This window comes from Protopterus annectens, chromosome 5.part1 (assembly GCF_019279795.1).
Source record: "Protopterus annectens isolate FY-2018-M chromosome 5.part1, PAN1.0, whole genome shotgun sequence".
Taxonomy (NCBI): domain Eukaryota; kingdom Metazoa; phylum Chordata; order Ceratodontiformes; family Protopteridae; genus Protopterus; species Protopterus annectens.
In genome coordinates, this window is record NC_056736.1 from 680,594,119 (window position 1) to 680,621,217 (window position 27,099).

A 27,099-nucleotide genomic window follows, 5' to 3' on the forward strand; every position below is an offset into this window, starting at 1 on the left:
GATCACACAGTACAGCTTGTCCTATGTAAGTCAGTGCTGGGGTTCAGGTCTGTCATGTGCATAGCTCACTGCCATTCAGATTGTACTATGTGCAGTATGTTTATTGATGCCAGCAACACAGGCAACACATGGCATCTGTGTAGGCTGTTTGATACTCCTGATGAGGTACTGTTGGGGACTTTACAGTTGATGGAGGTGTCTGCTGAGGTACATCCCACAGGGTCTATTGTAGTCGATTGTACCACTGATGCAGGAGGACTGCAGAGCCACAATGACCTCCCATTATGTAGATCTGACAGCCTTCATGATTAGGTGGGTATATGGTATGTTTCTGTAAACACTACAGCACATGTTTGTCCAATGCAGGATATCTATCACCCTGTGTCCCCAGGTCTCTCATTACATGTTAATTACATAATGGGTTAACACCTATGTGGTGATTGGTGGGCACTTACTGTATATCCACGGCGGTTGACTATACACGTTTCTGCACTTAGCTTGCTGACATAGCTATGGCACCAGTTGTCTGTTTCTATGTGGCCCTTTTGTGGGATGCATGTGTCAGCTGGTGGATCATATGTGGTGAGCGGTTTGTAGTCCTCTGCAAACATGTTAGGACACAGTCCTTCCATGTTTGCCTGTACCTATGGGACATATATACCAGACGAGGGAGATACCAGGACAAAGCCTTGTGGGATGCCAGTTATATCTGGTTTGTAGTCTGACATGGCTGAAGCATGTCTGACCATGTCTGTTCTGTCCTTGGTCTGGTTTGCAACTCTCTACTGACATGTGGGTTTATATTTACGCTGGTGAGCCTATCTATACTGAACATGTAGGGTATTGTATAGAAGCCTTTGCAAGGTCCAGATACACTGTGTGGAGCACATTGCCCTCATCAATGACCTTAATGACTGTTTCAATTGAGTCAAACATGGTTAGGGGCAGGATCTGCACTTGAGAAGGCCACACTGGGTTGGGTCCGGTGTCAGTAGGTCCCCAACATCCTTATGTCTGTGGTACATGCTGATCCTTTCCATAGCTGTGCAATCTGGGCTTCTCAGGATTCTGGGGTAGTACTGTTCAGTATCCATTCAGGCAACACCTTTGTTGAGAAGGACCACTGTTGTTGTACACTGCTCTTTGGGTACATATTCTGTGGTACGGCTGACATTGAGCAGTAGTGTGGTTTGGCATTCCATTCATCTTAGACTCCATGTTGCACTAAGCCCAGGTCACCATCTCATACCATTGCTGCTGTGTGTTTTGCTTTGGAGATGTTGTCTGTTACCTTAGCATCTGCTATGTCAGGGGGCCAGCAGTCTGCTGGGATAGATATTCTGCATTCGTGGGGGTGGGGGGGTTTGCACTGCACCTGTCGGGATGTATGTTGGCAATATGTGTGTGTGTTTGTGGTATTTGTGTGATTCAGGGCATATCTGTGAATTCCCAACATGGCTCCTACCATCAGTTGTGTAAGCCTTGGGATTATCCTTCGTGTCCTGTACAATTTGTATCTACATAGGTTCATAGGTTCATACTAGGCTATCCACCCTGGGCATTTGTTAGCCTAGCCAGAGTGTGTGTGGCTTTTGAGACCCCTTGCTATGTGGATATTATGGCCATGTATTCTTTGCTTTGCTGTGCCTCTGTCTGGACATGACACAGTGAAGACCCCCACTGTAACTCTACAATCATCCATCCACTTGGCAAGATTCCTGTTGAACAGTGTCAGTGAGGGGCTCTGCCTAACATGGAGTGGGATTCTGGTCCAGGGTGTGGGGAGCCTCTGGATTATGTATCTGTCCCACCGGCACATCCTATTTCATTATTTGTTGAGGTTGACATCTCTCACTCTCACAGCTCCAATGGACATGTGTTGTCTGGGGTGGAGCATGTCCATTACTCCTGTGTTGGGCATGGCCTCCTACAACAGGCATGCAATGCCTCTGTGTGGGCAGTCTGTGACTGGAGTCAGCTGGGGTGTCTACAGCCAGGCAGCATATGACATATATGTGTGACACTTTATCCTCTTGGTGAGGTACCTTTGAGGTCTTTCTAACTGCTGCAGGTGTCAGGTAAGGTAGATCCCATATGAGGCATTGTACTGGATTATGGGTGTGATTGGGGTAAAGTATAGGGGCACAGTGACCTCTGTTGCCGTAGATGTGACTCCTTTCCTGATACGGTGTCACATGTAGACAGTCTTCCTAGCCACATTGGCAATGTGGGTGTCACATAACAGGTTACTGTTCACTTGTGTCCCTAGGTCCCTGGTTACTCCTTCCATACATAATGGTTTACCACCTATGTGGTATTTCGTGGTACCTTGTTTGGTATTTGGTGGGACATTCATACTGTCCAGTGTCTTCAGGACGGTTGGAGGTTATTGTGTGTGAGAGTGCGGTCTGTAGCATGCTACAGACTGCACAGCAGTCTTGCCTACAGTTAGTTGCACATGGGTGAACTCCACTGCCTTGTGCATTGTCAGTTACCTGGACGTATGGGTGTCTGTGCTGCCTATGGATACTCACCTCCTTTTATGTAGTGTTCCAGGTTTTGGGGCCATGACACATGGTACATGGTATAACCTGGTAGTGCTGGTGTGCTGTCAGGAGCCTTGCAGCAGGTTTCTGTCACTGCACAGACATCGATGTTCTCTATTCTGGGGATGGCCTCGGAGCATGCATATTGGGGTGTACACATCTGGCATTGGTCAGCATTTCCCTTATGTTTCTTCCTACTTATGTTTTCTCGGGTGGTGGGTCAGTCTTTTCAGCCTTGCCTACAAAAGGCTGTATGGAGGTGGCAAAGGCCTTATCCACTATTCAGACGCCCAGGGGTAACAGGTGCAGGCCATCCCAAGGGCAGCTGCATGGCTTGTCAAGCATGACATTCCAAGCAGACAGACATTGGATCCCCTTGGAATGACACCAGTAAGTGTGCTACTTGCTATGACTGATCATTCCGTGTTTGTACTGTGGCATTATTCTTGGTAAGGGTAGGTTGCTGCAAATGGTGAGTGTCATACCGGCCTGGACTACATAATCGGATAGCTCATCTGTGTCTCTTTACATGTAGTCTAGGGCAGTACATCTCAGGTCATTCACACCAGCATGGACTATGACTGCATCATATTTCTATTTGCTTTGGAGTGACCTACATATTTCTGTTATGTGGCATATTGTGGCGGCCTACAGGCAGCTTACTGTACCCTTTCCCTTGTTCAGTCTGCTGTGCGGGACAGCAGTGTGTCTGACTATGGAGTCACCTATTACAACTGTATCGGGCATGTTGTTTCTCCTTCTGGCCTGTGACTGTTTGGCACACCAGCTTTGTGTGCTATGTGTTGCATGTGCTATGTTTGGAGGCTGTTTCATTGGGTGTCTGCTTTAGTGGCCTCTGTTGGTGTGCTGTGTGTGTGATTTCTGCCTCCGGGGATGTATTTCTGTGTTTATGTGTTTGGTTTGCAGTTGTGATAGGTCTATGTGGGTATGTGTTTGTGGTGTGTGTGGTTACCTTCTCCTACTGACTTGTTTTGGGTGTACTGAGTTGGGGGAGCTTTGCCTCCGGTTTGGATGGATGGTTGCATCTCTCACATATATTTGTATTTCTTGGGTGGAGTTGGTGGTTGTCTGTGTACTTGGGGCAGGTGTAACATTGCCTCAGGATTCACAGATTCCACTTGTTGTGGCTGGCCTTACTGGATTGCATGTGTGGACAGATTATATTGCCATACTACTGATCAGTAATTACGTCATTGTTCATGCTTGCTCTATCATGTAGTAGCTTCCTCATTCTCTTGCATGTTTTGGTTATGGCTGGTGTCCACCATGCCAGATTTAGGCACTGTGTCTTGTTTTAATTTGGGACTGCATAATCCAAGCATTCCTGGCAGTGTTCATGGAATGGCTGTCTTACAGGTTCTGAGGCGTGGCCCATATTTTGCACCTGCACGGACCTTTCATGGATTCCACATCAGTTTGGAGGTGTGCAAATAATGCTTAGCACATGTTTTCCACTGTGATTTTCTGGACAGGGACTGTGGTCAGGATTTGTATATCCAGTGTGATTACTATATGGTCTGGTTTTACCAGTGAGCAATACACTTCTCATCTTGACATCCCGTACCCATGTTGCTGATTATCACATCCAGTATGCTTGCCTCTCTTGTGGGGGTGGTACATTGTTCCTGGGCCTTTTGGTTTGTGGATTCGATGAACTTTTGTCCTACACTGTTGCAGCTGGTATAATGCTCCCAGTCTATGTGTCTGGGTATTTGCAGTCGCCCAATATAATGTGGTTTGGAGGACTTGATATATTCATGTATTCCAGCATGGGCGGATGCAGTTCCTGGTGTTGGGCCAGTACTCTGTAGCAGGCTATACACTGGGGGGCAGTTTTAGCCACTGTTACTTGAGCATGGCTAGTCCATGCTGCTTTTGTAGTGGTACCAACATGGGGTGTGGTTATCCTTGACAATTCTTGCTAGTCACCCTCCTTTTGTAGCTTGTTCCAAGTTTTGAGGATGTACAGCACAGTATGAGGTGTAACCTGGTAGTGTTAGGGTGCTGTTGTGAGCCTTGACTCAGATTTCTGTTACAGCACAGTTATCAACATTCTCCATACTGGGTGGGCTTAGACTGCATGCATCTTGCTGTTTGAACTTATCCCTTATCTTATTCTTATCCCTTCTGGTACCTATGGAGATAGGTTTGTGTTTTGAGCCTTACCTATTCAGGGCACACTGTGCGTGACAACAGCCTTTGCCAGTATCCATACGGCCTGCACTGATAGGTGCATGCCAGTCCTAGCAGGTGGTGCATCATGTCATGCTCAGCATGTCATCCCAGACTGGCACACAGTGGGTCCCCTTTGCCTAACTGCATTACTTCAGCAATTGTTGCACTTCATCATCTCGTTGTCCTGTTGTGGCATGCTGCTTGTTGAGGGTAGGATGTTAGTCGGAGTCCTCAGGTGTGCATATGGTACTTGGTGTTACATTACTTAACACATAGCATTCATGCCTCAGGTGGTGCTGCAGGGCTGCCTCTGTCGGATGCACATATTACACTTCCCTGTACATGTTTGTGAGCAGGTTGTGTCACGTTAGGCATCCCTGTTACTATATGAGTGAGTCAGAGAGGGGTATCATTCCCAAGGTTCCTACTGAGCCAATGTATGTGCTATGCGTTGCCTCTTTGCCAAGGCCAGGGCATACTGGGCACGCCTCCTTCTGCCTACTGGGGCAGGCTCAGGTTGTTCCTCCTCCGAGTCACGCTGTGCCTGTGGTGGCCTTGGCGATGGTGGGGGGCTGTTTGGCCCAGCCCTATGCTGGTCCTGCTGCAGCTGTTTTCGCAAGATCATATTATGTAGCATAGCACATACCATGACAATTTGGGTACATGTAGTTGGTGTGTACTGCAAGGCTCCACCAGATGTGTCCAGATACCGGAACCGTGACTTGAGCAGCCCAAACACACGCTCTATTACATTACGTGTTTGTGCGTGTGCCTCATTATGGCGTTCCTGTTCAGGTGTGTGTGCGTTTCTGATGGGTGTCATCAGCCATGGCTCCAGTGCATATCCTGCATCCCCCACTAGGTGTCCGTGCGGGATGTCCCCATTGGCAAATGTCTGGTACAGCTGCGTCAAATGCCAGATGTGGGAATCGTGGTAGCTCCCAGGACAGCCAGCACACACATTCATTATTATGCCCTGGGCATCACACACGACCTGGCAGTTGATGGAGGGGAAGCCCTTGTGGTTTATGTAGGCCCTACCCCGCTCTCCTGCTGGTGCTTTGATGCGTATGTGCGTGCAGTCTATAGCACCCAGTACCTCAGGGTATTCCGCTATTTGCTGGAAGAGACGCATGTTGCTGGCCAATACCTCACGGGCATTGGGGAAGTATACATGATCACCGACATGTGCTGACATGGCATCCAGGAACTGGTGCAGTACCCTGGAAGCTGATGCCTGTGATATCCCCATCATATCGCCAGTTGGTCTCTGGAAGGTACCTGTTGCTAGTATTCTTAGGCCAGCACATACCTTGGTTTCCACTGGGATGGGTTCCCTCTGTTGGTTCTGTGTGTGAGGCGTGGCCTGCACAGCTCCACTATTTGCTGCAGGAGGTCTCTGTCCACTCTATAGTGCTCTACTATCTCCAGCTCATGTAACCCGTGGTAGGTGACCCTGGGCCTGTACACTCTTCTCCGTCTCCTCACTGCGGGTTGTCTGGCACCATCTGCATTGTCACCACCCTCAGCAAGTCGCCTATGTCTCATTATGACAGCTATGGCAGCCCCTAACATTTCTGCTCTGAGTTCAACTTTTTCAGTTTTCACTTCTGATAACTTAACTCCTGTCTTGCAGTGTCTCTTGAGAGAAACATTCTGCACTGCTGTTTGCAGAGTTTTAAGTGCTGGGCTGGCCTAGTATTCTGCCTGTGTAATTGCCTGCATCTAATTGTTTTCACCTGCTGGCTCCAGCAGTATTCCCTGCTAACTTCGTAGTACATCTGTTGCTTCCTTTTTCCTCTCTGTTTCCTCAGGGTGGAGCCGTGTGCAAACCAGCAGAAACACGCTCACAGTGGCTTACACGCGCGCACACATACTTACACAGTTTTAAATCTGCTTATTCGGTTTTAAACGCGTGCATGCCCGCGCAAACAGCGTTAAACATCTCCCAACACGCTCCCACATGCTTAGTCTGCCTTACACGCGCACACACTGCCTTACACGTGCGCACACCGCCTTACTCGTGCTTCATGGCGCGCACACGTGCGCATACACGTACAGCAAGAACCTTTGGTGTAGGCAACAGTGTACACCTTCCATTTCTTGACTTTCTCATGTTTACTTAGTGGCACACCTCCTTCCTTGATATCTCTCTGACATATGTCATGTAACTCTACCTTCCAATGAACTCCATCCCTTTCTACCATTCCCCCCTGTGATGTCACCTATCTCCTACTCTGTTCCTCCCCCTTCTGTAACTCTTACACTACTCAGAATGTGCTCATTTGCTATGTGACAGTGGAATTCAGTATCCTTACCCTCATTTGCATCAGATTGCCTACTAATGTTTAGTTACATCTCTTAGACTTGGCTTCCCCCCTTGGCAACCACTACACGGTGGCCATGTTGGTTTTCCTATGCTGGTCCCTCCATTGACATTCCATGTATTGCATAAAACCTACATTTGTAGGTTTAAAACCTTCGTTTTTATGTTTTATGCAGCGCAGCCCGTTTGCGTGTTGCTGCGCTGGGTTTACACATCGGCAATTGCCGAAAAAAAAAAAATTATATTTTTAATATTTTTGCATGGGGTTGCATTGCCAATGCCCACATATTTGGCCATTGGCATGCTGCCTATAACATATGCACCCTTTATTTGGAGCTGACATGGCTCCATTGCCGTGTTTGCAGAAACGTACTCAGTTGTCAACTGAGTACATTTCTGCAGCTAACACGGCTCTTACACGGGCTGTTCTTGGCTTCCTGGATCGCTAATCAGCCTCATTTGCATGCTATTCGGCTGCAAGTGGGCTGATTAGCTTAGCCACGCCCACTCCGTGTAAGAGCCGTTTTAGCCTGACTCTTACACGGACTTTGGGCTGTTCCTGGATCGCGAAGGCTGCATGGAGTCTTACACTACTCTTAGACTCCGTGTAAGCCTTCGTGAATCCGGCCCAATATGTTTAGAAGCAGTTGTAAAACTATTGTAGAAACACTTCACTGTGGATTGTAACACCAAAAATATTAAAAATCATATAAGACAACATTTAAAAATTATGAATAAATTGTTGATTAAAAATGTTATGTTGAATATAAAATATAAAATCGTGCTAAAAGCAGTGCTTTGGATGAAAAATAAACTGGGAACTCCTGTGCTTAAACCAGTTCATTTGAATAAAATAAAGTATTTGGTGGCTCTTAGAACTTGTTGGCTTTCTTTCTGGAGTTGGTCAGACTTGCTGGTTCATCTCCATGGTGGATTGTTTACTGTTTTATAGTTTTGCTGGTTTAGAATCCACCTTGGTTCACTTTGTTTTGATCAAGTTTGGATTTGAGTTTCTATGAAGGTGGCAGCAGCTGAACCAGTGAATGGCCAGAGACTATTTACCCCAGAAATAAACATGGCCAACACTGCTAAAGACAGTGTTTGTGTTATACAGCATTTTACGGAAGTGTTAGCCCATTTACTTAAGAGTTTTATCGTCCTTTTCTAATTCCTTGATGGAGAAACATTATATCCACCCTTCTGGAGTTTCTACATGTTCGGGTGCCTCTTGAAACAGTTTAAATAGTCGTTTGGATTCTAATAATGCACTTGGTTCACAAAGATGATGACAAGCCAGACGTTTCATTTTTGACTCTTGTTGGGTTCATGAACTTAATTTAGACTAAAAACGTTTTTTTAATTTTCAAAACTGGCTACATATTGACTTAACTCTGCATGCTGAACATTACTATAGATCGGAATGGTCAGCCAAGACATACAATTTAAGTGATTTAATTGCTACTTTTGAGAAGAAGTTCCTTAGGCTTGGAAGTATTCAGTTAGAAAAATGCATTCTTAAAAGAATGTATACTTGTTGAAAGAATTCCTAAAGGTCTTCAATATTTAAGCAATAACCCATGGCTGGGTGTGGGCCCCCATGGTCGGGTTCACCCTAGTGACCAAACAAAGCTAACTGTGGGTAAATCCAGCATTGCCCACACCCAGCCGTGGGTTATTGCTATTAAATTTAAGGAAAAAAAAATACTTACTTTTCTTAAATAATGTCATTGTATAATGCCCTTGTGCTGCCCTTCCGCAGTTTTCCGGTATCTTGGGGGATTTGTGATGTACTGCACATGCAAGGGACTTGTGTTCCCACATTTACACAGTACATCAGTGCTGTGCAGAGGTAGCAATGGAGCAAGGAAGATATCTGTTGCTTTTTTTTTTAATTGAAAATAAAAAAAAATAAATAAATCGGGAGACTTTTTATGTTCGGGAGAGCTGGGATAGACAAAATAAAAGGTTAATCAGGTATGTTTCTTTAATTTTGCAGAACGTACTTGATTATCCTGTTATTTTTGTCTGTGCCATCTCCCTCATTCATTTTAGGTCTTCTGATTTCTTTTTTTTGGGGGGGGGGGGCAAAAAAAAAAGTAAAAAAAAAGTAGGAGATGTACTAATGGGAAAAAGTCCGGGTGACCGGACCTTTTTCTGTTAGTATATTTTCGGATTTACAATGGGCACACTGGTTGGGCTGGCCAATCAGAGTGCTTGTTATTAAATATTAATGGCCAGTGATTGTATAATTTAGATTTCCTAATGGGGTTTTACCTGGGATAAAATTTTATCAGGATCTTTCTGAGCTTTTTAATAAACAAGGATTAGAATTGTTGGCAAGGATTGTGCAGAACAATTATAATTATTCAAGAGCTATTATTGGAGAGAGAACATTTAAATAATACCATCAAAAATTATTTGCTGTTTTCTTTTCATACTAGTGTGTATGAGAATGTTTTTCTTAGGGTTGATACGCATGTGAATAAACTGAAAATGAAAAAAAATAAAGAACTAGCCTGAGAAAAGGGGCAGTACGATGCAGGGGAGGTTTTTGTATTACCTAATTCAAAAAACTGTCTCAATTTTTTCATTTATTCTGTTAATCAATCTAGAGCCAGGGAAACAACATCTTTTACCAATGATAACCTGGTAGTGCATGAAGAAGTTTTTTTTTCGTAATAATAATGCTGACATCAACAATCTAAGCATCTTGGACCCTTTAGAATTCCCACCTCTTTGATGTTCAGAGAGGTTGGTGAGCAAAGACTCACCCCCATCTCAGGAGAACAAGCAAAGACCATCACATTCCAACCATTGGAGGAATTACAGACGGGGACAGAACCGGAATACAAGGGGGAAGAACATGGACCATTGGAAATGGCCCTAGAGACTAGTTTTATTTATCCTAGCATTGTTACTAAAAATAGCTTTACTGTTTATAATTACAGTACATTAAATGTCACGGATGAATATTTTTCATTATTTCAAAAATGTTTTACATTTATCCCTATACCCTCATTCAGTCTAGTTGACACTTTAACTGAATTTAAGTTGTTCATTAGAAAATTAAATTTCTGAATACAATATAAGGGATCTGCATATGAAAAAAAAACAATCTTTTTATGAAGAAAACGTATAGCAATGCGAACACTTAACACTACAGTACAAGTCTTTGCAAATATTTGTGAAAAGGACTTGTACGAATATTATGCATTAAGTATGATGAAAAATAAAAAAAATATATAATCTCAATAAGAAAAAACATCCTTTATTAGAACAAATAATGAAAAATAAACATTTTATTCAAGTAATGAGACCAGATAAGGGAGGTGGCGTAATTATCTTTTGACAACTTGAATTATATTCGTTAAATGTTAAAAATAATATGTGATGGAGGCTCTTATATTCCTGCTTCTTTAAATGAAGTCCACCTTTCTTATTATAAGATAGATTGTTTCATTGCAAATGGTTTATTACAACATGTCTTCAATGATAGTTTCTTGAAGACCCTAATCCATTGATACCAACTATGTTTGGTATACCAAAAAATGCATAAGAACTTAACAAATCCCTCCTTCACACCTATTGTTTCTGTGAGTGGCTCCAAGACATGCCTTTTTGCTGCTATCATTTACAAATTACTGTAACCTGTATTAGATTTACAGTTACACATGATCCAGGATTCCTGGGACTTTCTTGGTAGATGTAAACCAAGTTTATGGGAGAAACTGTTGGTGTGATTGACCTTTTCTCTTGTATGCCTGGGGATATTGACCTTGAATTTTTCCAACAGGTCCTGGTCCATTTTGAGTTTTTAACTAATAGGCAAACATCCATACTTACAGACTTCATGGAAATAGTACATGACAATAATTTTATTTGGTTTGAAGGTGACATTTATAAACGGGTTAAAGGTGTGGCCATGGGCACAGCCTGTGTACCCATTTTTGCCAACCTGGTTATGTTAACTTGGGAACAAGGATATTTTTTTATCCATATGTTACAAACACATTAAACATTATTTTAGATATTTGGATGATATTTTTATACTATGGTTTGGAGAAATAGATATCATCCCAGAAGTTATTACATTTCTTAATGAAGCCACTACCTTTTTAAATTTCACCTACAATGTCGATCTCAATCAAATTAATGCCAATAAATGCATAATAGTATCCTTTGGTTAGTCATCCACCCCTGGTAACTTTCATATTGACAACACACTTCTAAGAGTTGACACAGTATAGAGGGACTTGGGGACACACATAGACAGTAATCTAGCCTTTGACCATCACATGTCTAAAATAATGAGGAAATCTAGGTCGAAGGAAGTCACTGTTACGCTGCATTTGGTATTCATCAGACCTATCAATGAGTACAATGCTCCCTTTGGTAAGTACCTAACCAGGCATATCCATCAACTGGAATGTGCACAGAGGTTCCTTACTTAAAGAATACAGGGCATAACTAAGTTGTACTATGCAGAAAACCTCAAGGCCCTATCGCTGTATTCTGTCTCCTACGGGCTCTTGAGGGGAAATTTATGCCTGGCATATAAAACATTTTCAGACCCCAGTCTGATGCACATCCTGCATATCTGCAAAACAAACAGCACCAAAATTATCATTCTAAAGACTTAAACCTATGAGACACAGACTCCAATCACTGCACATTCATGAGGTGATGTCTCCATTTCTGGACTGATTCCCCAGAGAATACCCCCAGGGAACTACTTCTGCACTCTCCACCCTATATCACGCAGTGTTAATGGTGCAACAGGTAGCATACTTGCTTTGATGCAGAAGGCTGTAGGTTCTATTCCCACACAAGATTGATGGATTGCTAATAGCCCAATATAAGGGGGTGTTGCACTACAGAGTGTGTCTTCCTTCAGATTTGGCATTATAAACTGAGGTTCCCATCTTCTTGAGTTGGTGATAGCTCAGGTGGATGTAAAAGATCCCATGGAAACTATAAAAAATAGTAAGGGTCCTTTATTTATATCATAGCATCATATGAGGTTACTAGGCTATTGACCCTAGGGCCTTTACAAGCCTAGCCATGTTTTACCCTTGTCTTTCTCATAGACCAAGAGCCAGCCTGGAGAATGGGACATCTGTGTGTCTCACTATAGAGTTGCCTATGACCAAACCATTTGGTTTTGAGGTATTTTGCCTTAGGGTCTTGTTGGATGAGATACTGATGTGTGTGCTTTTGGGATTGCATTGTGTATGAGCTGTTTGTGTTTGGGAGGTCTCTGCTCTGTTGGTATACTTCTAGTGAGTACCTCCGAGTATGTGGGTTTATGTGTTTTGTGGCTGGTTTGTTGAAGATGTGAAGTATGTTCACTGACAACCTCTTTGGTATCTAATTTGATGTTTCATGAGTGAGAGAACATTGATTCCAGATTTATAGTATAGATACATCTCTCACATATTGTATTAGTAAGTTTTTAGAGTAATGGGTTGTCAGTATACATGAGGCAGTTGCTACATTGCCTCAGAATGCCCATATCCATTAGGCTGGCTGGAGAACTGTGGGAAATTGTCCATCCATTGTGTCAGGTTTGTTTTGTAGTAAGTAGTGGGGAGAGAGCTGGATGGAGCTGGTTCTGCTGAAGGACTAGTAGAATCAACTAAACTATGGAGGTTTGGAAATAGGTGCCTGCATAAATGCCCTAAAAAATGCATAACTGAGTTGCGCTCCAGGTAGCAGTGTGCAACTGTGTAGAGCACAGAAAAACAGGGAAGCCTAGGATGGTTCACAAGCAGATATTTAGGAAAACATTGACTTTCTAAGTCTTTGTATCTATAATGGGCAGTACTAACCCCCCATTGTGTGATTCACAGCTTAGTTAAGCAATGTTCATACAAGCTAGGCAATGGAAATAGGTTCATAGGTGCATAGGTTGGTACTAGGTTATCGGCCCTAGGGCCTATACAAGCCTAGCCATAACAATTCCTTGGCTATTTCTTCCCAGAATGTTTACTTCCCTGGTCCCCTGTCTAGCAGGGCGACTGACGTGATCCTCAGGGTGAATTTCCTAGCTCCCATCCAATTGTCAAGGTTTCTTTTGAAGCGGGCCAAAGAGGCGCTCTGCTTGACATGTATGGGCAGTCTATTCCAGAGTATGGGGAGTATCTGGGTCAGGAACCTAATACCTGGAGCATGTTATGTTCATTGTGATGACCAGGTTTAGATCCCTGGAGCATGTGGCTCTGAGGGATTGGGATTTCTTTAAGTGTAGCATGTCCAACAGATCTGGGTTTGACATGGCCTTGTATGTTAAGCAGAGATCACCTCTGAGTAGGCGATATGCGACAGAGTATAGCTGGAGTTTTTTTTAGATGGTCAGCATAGGGCATCTGCTTTAGGCCTGTGATTCTTTTAGTGAGGTATTTCTGTGGCCTTTCCAGTTGTTGCAGATGTCTTGTGAGATACATACCAAATGAGGTGTTGTACTGTATAATGGGTCTAATGAGGGATGAGTACAGTGGGACAATGACCTCCTTTTTTCTGTATGAAAAGCCCTTAGTGATGAGGTGTGCTGCATAGAAAGATTTCCTGACTGTTGTGGCGATGTGGTTATCGAAGGTGAGACCACTGTCCACATGTGTCCCTAAGTCCCTTATCACACTTTCAGTGTTTAGTGTACTGCCACTTATGTGGTAATTCATCAGTACATTTTTTTTCCCAAAGGGGATAACTATACATTTCTCGGCATTGAGCTTGAGCCCATGGCTCTGGCAGCAAGCATCTGTTCCTGATTCAGAATGCTCAGTACTGAGCCTTATTCCTATAATCCCCAACTCAAACGAGTCCTTGGCTGCACTCTTCTGCCACAAAGGGTGCCGGAGGCCCTGTTAATGTAGGATGGCTGGTTTTAGTGCTCAAATAATGCCCAAACAGTCTAGATTCAACAAATCTGAATCTAGCCTATGCTATAAAATGCACAAGTACTAGAAAGTACAAAGTGCAGGAAAAACAGTCTTAAACAGCAACCAGTTGAAACAGTGAAACAGCAAAACAGTTTAAACTGGTAAAAACAATAAAATGTAGGCAGCAATTCAGTAATATACAGTTTAAAAGTGCAGTACAGTAAATAAAAATACTTAGTTTTTTTGTAGATTCCAAAGGATGCCTTAGATTTTCATTTGGATTCACTCCAGAGATCAGAGAGAGCACACCGATCCTAGAGCAAGACCTGTAAACAAAAGAAACTCTTATTTGCAATATATTTACATATTTGCAAATATTTACAAATGTACCAATATATAAATATACAAATATATTGACACATATTCTCAATTTCCTTTACAATCATATTAAATGTTCATCCATCTTTCGACTACCTCTCCTTTTTCCATTTCCACCATCTGATTTTACCTAATATTGTCGCTAAAATCCATTCACCATTAAACATAATTTCATTTTTCTTTCATCCCCTATGACCCATAAGATATAAAATGCCTATTTATCTATTCTTTTAAAATATTCTTTATTTCTACTCTTGTAATATCCATATTTAACCATATCCATGTTTATTTTATTCACTTCTTTTATATCTTCAAATATCTTCTTTACATAATTTCCCCATAAATTTTTACTCTTTTACATTTCAAAAACACATGATCCATAGTTTCCTCTTCTTAAAAATCTAAATATATTCGATCACTTCTCTTTTTATTTGACATATTGTCTTTTACTAGTAATTTATCTACTATCAGTCTTCACAAAAATGTTGACATTCTACTTTCTGATTGCACCATTTGCTTCTTATTTTTATAGCTTACATTTTTTTCATCAGTTAGAGTTTCATATAGTAATGTTTATCATTACACTCTTATTCAATACTTTTCTATATTTTTCTATATCATCAATTTTTATTTTCCACAACAATATTTTTTCTTGGTAACATTTTATTTCTTCATTTATACACACTTTTTCTCTCTCTTTTTTACCTTGCTCCAAAATTTGTCATACTTATATTAGTACAACTTTACTAGTAATCGCTCATCATTTCCATGTATCCACTTTAACACTTTTAATGAAGCAGCATATACCACCAGGGTAATTAACCCTTAACCTCCTTCCTCTTTATTTACATACAAAACTATTTTTATTGGGTTTAATCTAGAATCACTTCTAAATGAAAACATTATCTGCAATAATTCCTTTTCAAATACTGTTGGCAACATAAATACACTTGCTAAGGATGCTATTTTCCCATCAGTACTGAATTTATCAAATAAACCTTTTTACCTAATAATTTATATATTCTACAGAAAAGACAGTTTTGTTTTATTTCTTCTGTTTTTTTTGTATTGGATTCTACACAATCTTTATTCTCAAAATTATGTCTATCACAGAAATTTCAATCATTGTAAAATATATACCCCCATCTTTACTACATCATCTAAACCTTTACATTTCTCTTTATTTAAAACCATCTCTATCACATCTAGATACTCATTTGTGCAAATTATTATTTCCTTTATTAAAATTTTGTTTTCCGCTGTTATTATAATGTCATTTGCATATGTTAAGAGGACTAGAATTTTTAACCCTTCAGGTGTTATATATCCTACTTCCTTCATTTTGTAATTTATTTCATATATTATCACATTCATAGCTAATGCAAAGCATATACAGCAAATTGGATATTCCTGTGTTACACTAGTCTTCTTGGCTTAACCAGCCATTTACAAGTATTTTTACTTTATTATTATTATTATTATCTTGAATTCTATTCATAATATCATCCAGAATTTTTCTATCAATAATAATTCTTGACAACCCTTCCCCTAAATACTATATATACTATCTCCTGTCTTTAGTTTCAAATCTCTTTTGTATTATTTTCATAAAGATTTTATTTATTTATTTATTTTTATTTTATTTTACATTTGTTTACCGGGCTAGTCTAACTGGATATATTTCCATTTTCAGTAGAGGCCAGGGGAGAAAAGCTCCGGCAATTATAGAAATTACAACATTAAAAATTAAAAATTTAAAATTTAAAGAATTAAATGTAGAAATTGACAGAAAAGGTTTTAATAAAAATACAAGAAGGACTTGTGCTTAGAGATAGAAAGTAAGCTGTACAACCAGTATTAATAAGATAGAAAAAGAAGTTAGTTAATTAAGAGTAATTAATCTACTAGAGAGAGTTTATTGGCATATAAATTTGGGAGTATCAGTTAGTCTATCTTACTAGGAATTAGTATGTAACAAATGCATTAGGAGTGTTAGTAATTTAAGCGAGAATAGTAGGAATTCAAAAATTAGGGAGCTATACTTAGTAAGGGAAAATGGTTAGTCAGACTTGCTGCAGGGGCATAACCAGTTTGTTTGGAGGTGTTTTTTGAGGTTATGTTTAAAGAGAGGCAAGGATGAAAGTAATGTTACTTCATTGGGCAGGAGGTTCCAGTGTTTTCTCACTGTGTTACAAAAAAGAGAGTCTCCAGCCAGGTTATTAGACTTGCATATGCAAGCAAGCAGTTTCTTAGAGGAGCACAAGGAATTTAGATTTTTGTAAGGCCGGATGAGATTGGAAAGAATAGGAGTGCTGTTGGGTTGGTAGAAAATCTTGTGGGCAATGGTGAGTTGGGGTAGTATCAGTTGGTTTTGAAGTTCAAGCCAGCCTAGTTGCCTTAGATTCAGACAGTGGTGAGTTCTAAAGGGGTTGCCAGTGGCAAATCTGGCAATGGAATTATAGGAATTTGCTAGCTTGGTAATATTATTTTTCTTTAGGTTAGTATATATGGGTGAAGCGTACAGAAGTGAAGAGATTAAGTGTGAGTGAGCAATTGTGGTTCTGGCTATAGGAGTTAGGAAAGGTTTGTGGGTGTAAAGAGAAGGAGCTTAGTTTTTCTAGCATTGAGAAAGAGGCATCTATTTGTAAACCATGTTTCTACTATGTTAAATATTTTTTGGGTTAGAGAATGTAGTTCTGAGGGGGAGTTTGCTGTGCATACTAGCGTAGAATCATCTGCGTATTGTATGCAGGTGGCTTGGGGGATTGCTGTGTGGAGTTCATTGATAAATAGTGAGAAGAGAAGTGGTCCTAGAATAGAGCCTTGAGGGACTCCGAGGGTAACTGGCTGAAGGGATGATATGTTGTTTTGCCAGAGAACTGCTTGTTGCCTATTGCTCAGATAAGACCTAAACCATTTAATAGTCAGATGGTCAAAGGAGAGGGACTTTAGAATGTTGATGAGAAGGGCATGGTTGACCATGTCAAAAGCTTTGAGAGGTCGATAAAGAGAGCAGATGAGAGGTTATTGTTGTTGCGGTTTCTATTGATGGTATCTATAAAAGATAGCAGGGCAGTTGTGGTACTGTGTGATGGTCTAAAGCCATGTTGACAGTTTGCTAGAATGTTGTGTTGAGATAAATGATGTAGTAGTTGTTGGTGCATGCATTTTTCCATTATTTTGGCTAAAGGAGATAATAGAGCTATAGGTCTGTAATTAGAGTAATCATTTGAATTCCCACCTTTATGTAGGGGAATAATATGGGAGATTTTCCAAATGTCTGGAATGATTCCTTCTGTAAAGGTTCTGTTGATGAGGATGGATACAGGGTATGCAATTACCTTAGCTGCTTTTTGCAAGTATTCTGATGGTATTTGGTCAGCAGAAGGTGTGCAGGGCTTAAGTTTCTGGATGAGTTTACAGATGAGAGTAGTCGAGATAGGTTGCAGTTTAAATGTTGATAGTAGAGGTAATGTTGTGGCGTGAAGGCTTGAGTTGTCTGGGATTAGCTGACTGGCTAGTGTTTGTATGGTCTCTGTGAAGAAAGTATTAAATGTATTGGCTGTTTGTAGGGGGGGGTATTAGGATCAGCGTCAAGAGGGGTAGGTGTATGAGAGTGTCCAGGGGACAGGAGTTTGTTTATGCTAGACCAAAATTTTTGGGGATTGTTTTGATGGTTTTGTTGTAGTTTACAGTAATAGTTCTTTTTATCTGTAAGTATTGCCTTTTTTTTGTATTATTTCTTAGTTGCCTAAAAGTTTGTTGATCAGAGATAGTTTTGGAAGCCCTCCATTTAGCCCAAGATTTGTTCCTTAGTAGAATTTTTTGCCTGGTTTCTTTGGAAAGCCAGGGGGCTGGTTTGGATTTAATTCGGATCGACCATTTAGGTGCATGTTTATCAAGAATGGATAAAAAAGTAGAGTTTAGATATTTTATAGCCTCTTCAAGTGGTAGAGTTTTTAAAGGGTACCAGTTACAGGCACCAAGTTCATTTTGGAATGATTCTGGGCTAAAGTGTTTATTGGACCGCGCAATCCTAAAAGTGGGGGGTTTAGGTAGGTCATGTTTTTGTCTTATGATGTAGGTCAACATATGATCACTTAAATCGTCTGGGAGAGTACCTACCTTATAAGCTTGCTCCTGTCTATTTATTAGTATCCAGTCTAAGGTAGTCTCTTTTTTGTTTGGTTTATTAATTCTGGTCGTGGAGGTGATAGTTTGATTAAAGCCATGCAGGTTAATGTGAGAAGTGGGGTTATCTGTATTGACTTTTTTCCAGTCGGTATTAAAATCCCCTAGTATTACTGTTTCTTGGGGGTAAGTTGAGGATGCCCAGTTTAATATAGCTTCAATTGTGCTGATATTATTACCGGGAGGTAGGTAGATACAGATGAGGTATAAAGCTTTGTTAGGGTTGATTTGGAGTTTGGTGACTAGGACTTCGGCATTACTATCCTGAGGAGGGTTATATGGGAGTGTGGAGATGTGAAATCCATCTTTAAATATAACTGCTAAGCCCCCTCCCTTACGTTTTATTCGGTCTTCTCTAATGATATTGTAGCCTTGGGGGATAATTTCGTTGTCTTTGGTTCCTGGTTTCAACCAAGTTTCTGTCAGGCAAAGGATATCAAAGGAGTGAATATCTAGAAGAGCATGGAGATAAGCTACTTTATTGTTAAGGCTACGGATGTTTAGATGTCCTATTAGGAGTGAGTTGGGGAGTTTAGGCTGGGCTGTTAGGGTAGTAGTATTGACAGGGCCAGGGTTTGGGTGGATGTCACCATCTAGTAAGGAGAGATTGAGAGGTTTTGTTGCTGCATTGTATTTTAGGTAAAGTAGATATTTCTCTCTTTTTATAGTATGATTATTATATTTAGAGTGGGAGACTCTGTGGAATTTGGGTAGTAGATAGCTAGGAATGGAAGTGATATTAGTGTGATTGCAAGTGAGTATGGATGTGTGAATTGCTGTTTGTTTTAGAGAGCAGTTGAAATGGTAATATTGCAGTTTTTCGAAAAAAGTGAGGAGGTAGGTGGAGGTATAAGGATAGTAGGAAGTATAGCTAGGAATATTAGTTTGGTTAAGGTTAAGGTTGTATAATCATTAGTATTTAATACTATCAGTCTCCTATTTTTAATTGTCTTTTAACTTCCTTCTTCCATATGAATTTAAGCATTCCGCTAAATAATAATTTATACATAAAACATTCATGTAAGCATTAATTCAAAATCTTTAAAAATATTTTTTGCCAATTCCTTAAATTTTTATACATTTCATACCCTATTCCATCTGGTCTTACAAACAAATCTATATTTACTTGTCATAATACTTTATCTAGCTCATTTAAAGAAATCTCTTTTTTTCAAATCTTTGTTTTCTTTTTCTGTTTACTTTTTTCTTTCCAGGCTTTATTTCACTACCTTGTTTTTTTTCTTTAAACATTTCTTCTACATATCATACTACACTATTCATAAACTTTTCCTGAGTTCTTTCTATTTCTCCTTTCACAATTTTTATTTCTCTCATTATACTACCATCTTCCTTTATTAATCTTTTAAGTAACAACTTGATACATCTCTTTTTCCTTTTAAAAAATATCTTTGCCTATATAAAATTCTTGTATCTTTTCTTGATTTCCTTCATATAATTATTTTTCTTTGTCAAAGTCTTTTCTATTATAGTCTAAAACTTCCAATGCATTGTTATATGTTTGTTTGTATTTTTTCTACTTTTCTCACATCATATTGCTACTGTAAAAAACATTTTTTTTTATATTTTCCTTAAATATAATCCATTCAGACCAATTTTTATAAAATGTTCTCACAGTAATATGATCTTTCTATAACTGTATTACTAATCTCTTTCCTTCATGCCTTGCTTTATCTTTATTTCTTTGACCATTTTAATATATTCCCTGTTTTCCTTTAACTCTAGCCAATACGGCAAGATGATCAGAAAATCCTGTTTCAACTGCCTCCCCTTCTCATAAACTAAACCTTCTAATACTATAAAAGACCCCTGGATTCTGCAAGCCTTGCATGGCGTGCAGGATTAGTGCAGGAGCTCTAGCAGGCAACATGTCTGCTGTGTAATTCAGGAATAGCCTGCAGGGGCGTGCACGAGCGCTCCTGCACTAGTCCTGCATGGACTCAGCCCCCTTATGCAAATTACCCCATTTGCAGGAGAAATCCATGCAAATGCGGTAAATTTGCGATCCAGAAAGCTGGAAACCAGCCGTGCAAGACTAGTGTAATCTGCAGAAATGTACTTGGTTAGTAACAGAGTACATTTCTGCAAATTCCAAAATGGAGCCGTGACAGCTCCAAATAAAGGGTGCATATCAGTCAAGAGGCATGCCAATGGCTAAGTATAAGGCCATTGGCATTGGAAACAGCTTAAAAAATAAAAAAATCAACTTTTATTTTTTTTAGTCAATCTTGGCAGTTTAAGCGTAGGGCAGCGGCACACAAACGGGATTGGGGAGAAAATAAGAAAATAAACCTAAAATAAGCATCCTAACTAAAATCACTATCCTGCCATTAAAGTCAATGGCAGGCAGAAGACAACATGGCCAGTGAGTAGTGGTTGCTAAGGGGGGAGGCTGAGTGTGAGACATGTAACCATGCATTAGCAGGCAATCCTATGCAAATGAGGGGAATGATAGTGAATCCCAGTTTTCCCCAGCATGCTAGTCAGGTCCCAACAGTGTAGGAGCAGGAATAGCTTAGTATAAGCCCAGGAGTTAGCGGACATCATAGGGGGGGTGTCAGGCATACTGTAAGCGGATTGGAGCCCTGTGGCAAAGGTTTGCCCCTAGCTAAGCACAGCTAAGCAAGGGGGTGTGTCTGAGTCTGCCTAGCACTCTTTAGATTGCCTAAGCGGGTGTGCATGCCGTGCACTGGGTTTAAAAAAAAAAAGAAAAGATAAACCAGGAAATAGCACCTCTGTGCGCATTTGAGCACTGTGTTTGTGCAGTGCGCCCCTGGGCTTAAACAGGAAGGCAATGGGAAGGGAAAACAGTAGAAGGAAGTTAATCAAGGAGAACTAGCATAGCTGGCAGGTGAAATGTATCAGAATCAGCCAATTACACAGGCAGCAGACCAGCCCAGCCCAGAACACTACTATAAACTATGCAAACACCTTCCACTGTGGTTTTTCCCATACTCTACACCACCAGTGTATACAAGCGGGGAAGTTTTAACAGATAAAACAACAAAATGATAGAAGCTGCAATAGCTATCATACAACAACTTGTGGAAAAGGCTGAGAGTGGTGAGGATGTTAATACTGCTGACCAACCCACAGTGAGGAGACGGAGAAAAGTGTACAGACCCATGGTAACCTACCAGGGGCTACATGAGCTGGAGATAGTGGAGCACTATAGGGTGGACAGGGACCTCCTACAGCAAATTGCTGAGCTATGCCAGCCACACCTGACACACAGAACAGAGGGGAACCCATCCCAGTGGATACCAAGGTATGTGTAGGCCTAAGAATACTAGCTACAGGTACCTTCCAAAGGCCAACTGGGGATATGATGGGGATCTCACAGGCATCAGCATCCAGGGTACTCCACCAGTTCCTGGATGCCATGTCAGCACATGCTGGTGAGCATGTATATTTTCCCAACACCCATGAGACGCTGGCCAGCAATATGCAACTGTTCCACCAAGTAGCAGAATACCCTGAGGTAGTGGGTGCTATAGACTGTACGCACATACGCATCAAAACACCACCCGGTGAGCGGAGTAGGGTCTACATCAACTGCAAGGGCTTCCCCTCCATCAACTGCCAGGTCATGTGCGATGCTTAGGGCATAATAATGAATTTGTGTGCTGGCTGCCCTGGAAGCTATCACGATTCCCACATCTGGCATCTGATGCAGCTGTACCAGAGATTTGCCAATGCGGACATCCCTCACGGTCAGCTAGTCGGGGATGCTGGATATGCACTGGAGCCGTGGCTGATGACACCCATCAGAAATGCACACACACCAGAACAAGAACTCCATAATGAGGCACACGCACAGACCAGGATTATAATAGGGCATGTGTTTGGGATGCTCAAGTCATGGTTCTGGTGGAACCTTGCAGTACTCACCAGCTACATGTAACCAAATTGTCATTGTAACTCACCAGCTACATGTACCCAAATTGTCATTGTATGTGCCATGCTATACAATATGATCCTGTGGAAACAGCTGCAGCAGGAACAGCATGGAACAGGGCCACACAGCCCCCCACCATTGCCAAGGCCTGCACAGGCACAGAGTGACTCAGAGAAGGAACAACCTGAGCCTGCCCCAGTAGGCAGAAGGAGGTGTGCCCAGTATGCCCTGGCCTTGGCAAAGAGGCAACGCATAGCACATACACTGACACAGGAGGGACCCAGTGAATAACACCTCCCTCTGACTCTCACATACAGTAAAAGGGATGCCAAACATGACATGACCTGTGCTTAACCATGTATAGGGAGTGTACTATGTGCATCTGACATAGGCAGCCCTGCAGCACCACCCTAAATACTGGGACACCCACAAGGTAAGTGACTCACACATGCCAGTCAGGGAGGTTCACATACCCAACAAGTCACAGCCAGCAGGACAGGTGTAGACAAACACAAACAAAGGCTGTGCTATGGCCTCTGAATGATGCCTATGGGTAACCTCCCCCCCAGACCTACACAGATAGACTGCAGCAGGTCAGGAAGTGGGATGTTAGTACTGAAGGGTAGAAAGTCAGAAACTAATATGTAGGTCAATCAAAGCTAAGACCTGTAGTACACTGATATGCCTCTCATCAGCATGATAGGTTAGAATACAGAATGAAATGGAGTACCTGACATACCAGTACAGTCATAGCAAATGTGTACAAGTTTCAGGTGTGCCCCCCATCCTACGTAGAAATGTAATAACAGTCAGGTGTGTCCCCCCAATCCTGTGTAGAAATGTAGTAACAGTCAGGTGTGCCCACCAATCTTGTGTAGAAATGTAGTAACAGTCAGGTGTGCCCCCCCAATCCTGTGTAGAAATGTAGTAACAGTCAGGTGTGCCCCCCAGTCCTGTGTAGAAATGTAGAAACAGTAAGGTGTGCCCCCCAATCCTGTGAAAAAATGTAAAAATAGTCAGGTGTGCTCCCACCAACCCTACCTATTTATGTAATAACGGTCTGGTGTGCCCCCAATCATGTGTAGAAATGTAGAAATAGTCAGGTGTGCCCCCCCCAATCCTGTGTAGGAATGTAGAAACAGTCAGGTGTGCTCCCCCAACCCTACGTATGTATGTAGTAATGGTCTGGTGTGCCCCCCAATCCAATGTACACACATCATAACAGTCAGGTGTGCCCCCCCACAACCCTATGTAGACATGTAGGAACATGTATGTGTAGGTATAATACCAGTGGAGCACAGCTGCACAGAGGTGGCCAAGGTAGCAGGATAGGTTGTAGCATCTGCACAATATGAAGGTATGTGTGTGTTAGGTTGGGGTGTGTTTCATATTGTGTGAGAGTGGTTGGTATGTATGCATGTTGAGGTAAGACCTGGTGGCCATTGCCCACTAATGCTGATGACAGGGACAAGTCCTCACAACTGCGGTGCCGAACACAATACCCACCAGTATAACACAAGCTAGCAGTAAGCCATTGTAAACGTATGGTGTAAATATGTGTCGCCATCTGAAAGACTGACATGGCATGGCTTTTGGGCTAGATATACAAGCAGTACACAGGGGAAAGTATCCCAGACATACAGTATATATCATGTCACTGTGAAATGGGCATACCCTTGGAATAGTACAAACAGGTATGCATCACATTATCTGGTCCTGTAGTAGAGGATACTGGTGATGTCTGCCCAAACACTCGCAGATCACAAATGAGGTAGGACTGATGTAGTGGGAAACAGCTGATGCACCTGCACATGCAAGCATAACTGGAATGCCCAAAGCATATCTGTGCGTCAGATGCAAGTAGTGTTCATAGCACACATGCACCCAGCTCATGAAAACACCACCCACAGGTACCTCCCTGGTTGTACCCCTGCTGTGGGGAATGGGTACAATATGACCCCAGCTGTATATGGTAATAGCAAAAGAATGCAGCATGCAGTGCAGGTGTCCCGTGCAGGTGTGTCACCAGCTGTAGGTAGCACCGTGCCAGCATCCACGCCACCAGTCAGAACTGATAGAAGGTATTGGCATGAACACCTAGCACACCTAACTTGTCACCCCAGGGGAATATACTGTATGGTGGTCTGAGACTGTAGGACAGACAGAATGCAATGGCCTGCCACATCTGGCCCTCATCAACAGCCAATGGCCCATAGGCCTCTGCCAAGGGCCTGTGTCTCATACATACTGCCAATGCATGTTATGTCATGGACACCTAATTAACAACACAACACACTCCGCATACGCCATATGCAAGGCCATGTGGACAAACCACAGTGACATGTCCACCATGTCCCACTGCATGAACTGTTGACCAACACCAACACACAGCCGTGAAGGGGTGAAAACCATAGGGAAAGTATCAGAGAATGTATGCATAATGTAAGGAAGAGGAGAGAATAACTGAGGGTGGGGTGGGAGCATGGCCAGCATGGAATATGCAAGGTCTGACAAAAAACTGTTTGCACACACTATCCCTGGCTGTAAACACATAAATGGGTGCCTACATACCTGCCTGTACACCACAATAGGGGTAATGTCCTGACTCATGGCCCCTGCCTCTGGGTAACCTGTGTGAATCTGTACAGCTGTGAGGTATTGCCATAGCAATATAAGGCTATACTGTCATGTTGCTGGATGTACATGTATGGGATCCCCTGCCAGCACTGTACCAAGGTGCTGAACTGGATACACAGACCCAGCAGCAAGTGTTTGCAGCACCCCCTCCTGGATGGCATAACCTACCATGGATATGTAGGTGTCTACCCACAATACCACACACACAGCTGCAGTCACCCTTGTCCCCCAAGACATCACTGTGAACAGGAATGTCCACCTAACAATACATGAGGACAGAAAACATCACATTGTATAAAAGTACACATGTCTGAATATCTCTGCTAATAGCAGTTCCATGTAGCAGAAACAGCACAGACACAATCACCTACAGTACACACTATCCCTGCACATTTTGTCCCCATATTGCCAAATGATTGACGGATACCCTGCAGAAACAGTTTTCTACCTGTAGGTGTACAACACAAAGGTCTGCACTGGAGTACAAACTACCTGGAATCGATCCACACATGCAGTACAGAAGGGCATACTGGGCATTCTCACACACTTAGAGAAATGAAGGCAATGTCAGACAGCATACTGAAAGGTCATACTGGGCATGCTCACACACTGACACACATGAAGCCCATGTCTGCAAATAGCACTGGACCAGACATATCTGTCAGTTACAGATGTTAGTGTAGACACTCCTCAGTATGCACCACTCATGCTTTGCACACGCAGTGGATAAGAATACAGACATATATCCAAGGACAACACACTATAATAAGCCAAAAGTAGACATACAGAGATGTGTGGAAGAGAGTGACTATGACAAGGAGCCATCCAGGCCTGTCCCACCCAGCACACAGCCAAATGGCTACAACCACATGAGGTTCAGATGTCACTCACTGTAGATACTAGCCAATGGTATCTGCACCGACTATGTGGTGCAACTGCTAGCTGTGCAACATGACTTTACAATGAAGTAGTCATCTAGCAGCTGTATACATGTACCTGTGGAATAAGGCCTTGTATGTGCCCACATGTGGTGTGTCAACCCCTAGATGAATGGGTTATGGTCGATGCACACACAATGGCTTCCCCATAGCCTTACTATGACAAGCCAGCTGAGGTCATCCACTATGAAATACAGCTTTGGGAAGGTTGTAGCCCAGTAATCTCCGTGGTGCATCCTATAACTGCATACTGCTGTAGTGTGATAAAATAGCTAGGTAGGAGTTCTAATCCCAGACTTGGCAACTGTGTCTGTCTCTGTCTGTGTAGAGAGCAATGCTTTTTAGGCTAGTCACACTCCCTACAATTCAAATAACCTTCTTTGGCAAGGCTGCTGATGTCATCCACCTTGAAATACACCTTTGGGAAGGTTGTAGCTCTGCAATCTCCATGGCATGTCATATAACTGTGTACTGCTGTAGTGTGATAAATAGTCAGGTAGGAGTTCTAATCCCAGAATTGGCAAATGTGTGTGTGTGTGTGTGTGTGTGTGTGTGTGTGTGTGTGTGTGTGTGTGTGTGTGTGTGTGTGTGTCTGTCTGTCTGTCTCTATCTGTATAGAAAGCAATGCTTTTTAAGCTAGTCACACTCACTACACTTCAAATGCCCTACTTTGGGAAGGCTGCTGATGTCATCCACCTTGAAATACACCATTGGGAAGGTTGTAGCCCAGTAATCTCCATGGCGTGTCCTATAACTGCGTACTGTGGTAGTGTGATAAAATAGATAGGTAGGAGTTCTAATCCCAGACTTGGCAACTTTGTGTGTTCTGTCTCTGTCTGTGTAGAGAGCAATGCTTTTTAGGCTAGTCACACTCCCTACAATTCAAATGCCCTACTTTGGCAAGGCTGCTGATGTCATTCACCTTGAAATACACCTTTGGGAAGGTTGTGGCCCAGTAATCTCCATGGAGTGTCCTATAACCGCGTACTGCTGTAGTGTGATAAAATAGTCAGGTAGGAGTTCTAATCCCAGACTTGGCAAGTGTGTGTGTGTGTGTGTGTGTGTGTGTGTGTGTGTGTGTGTGTGTGTGTGT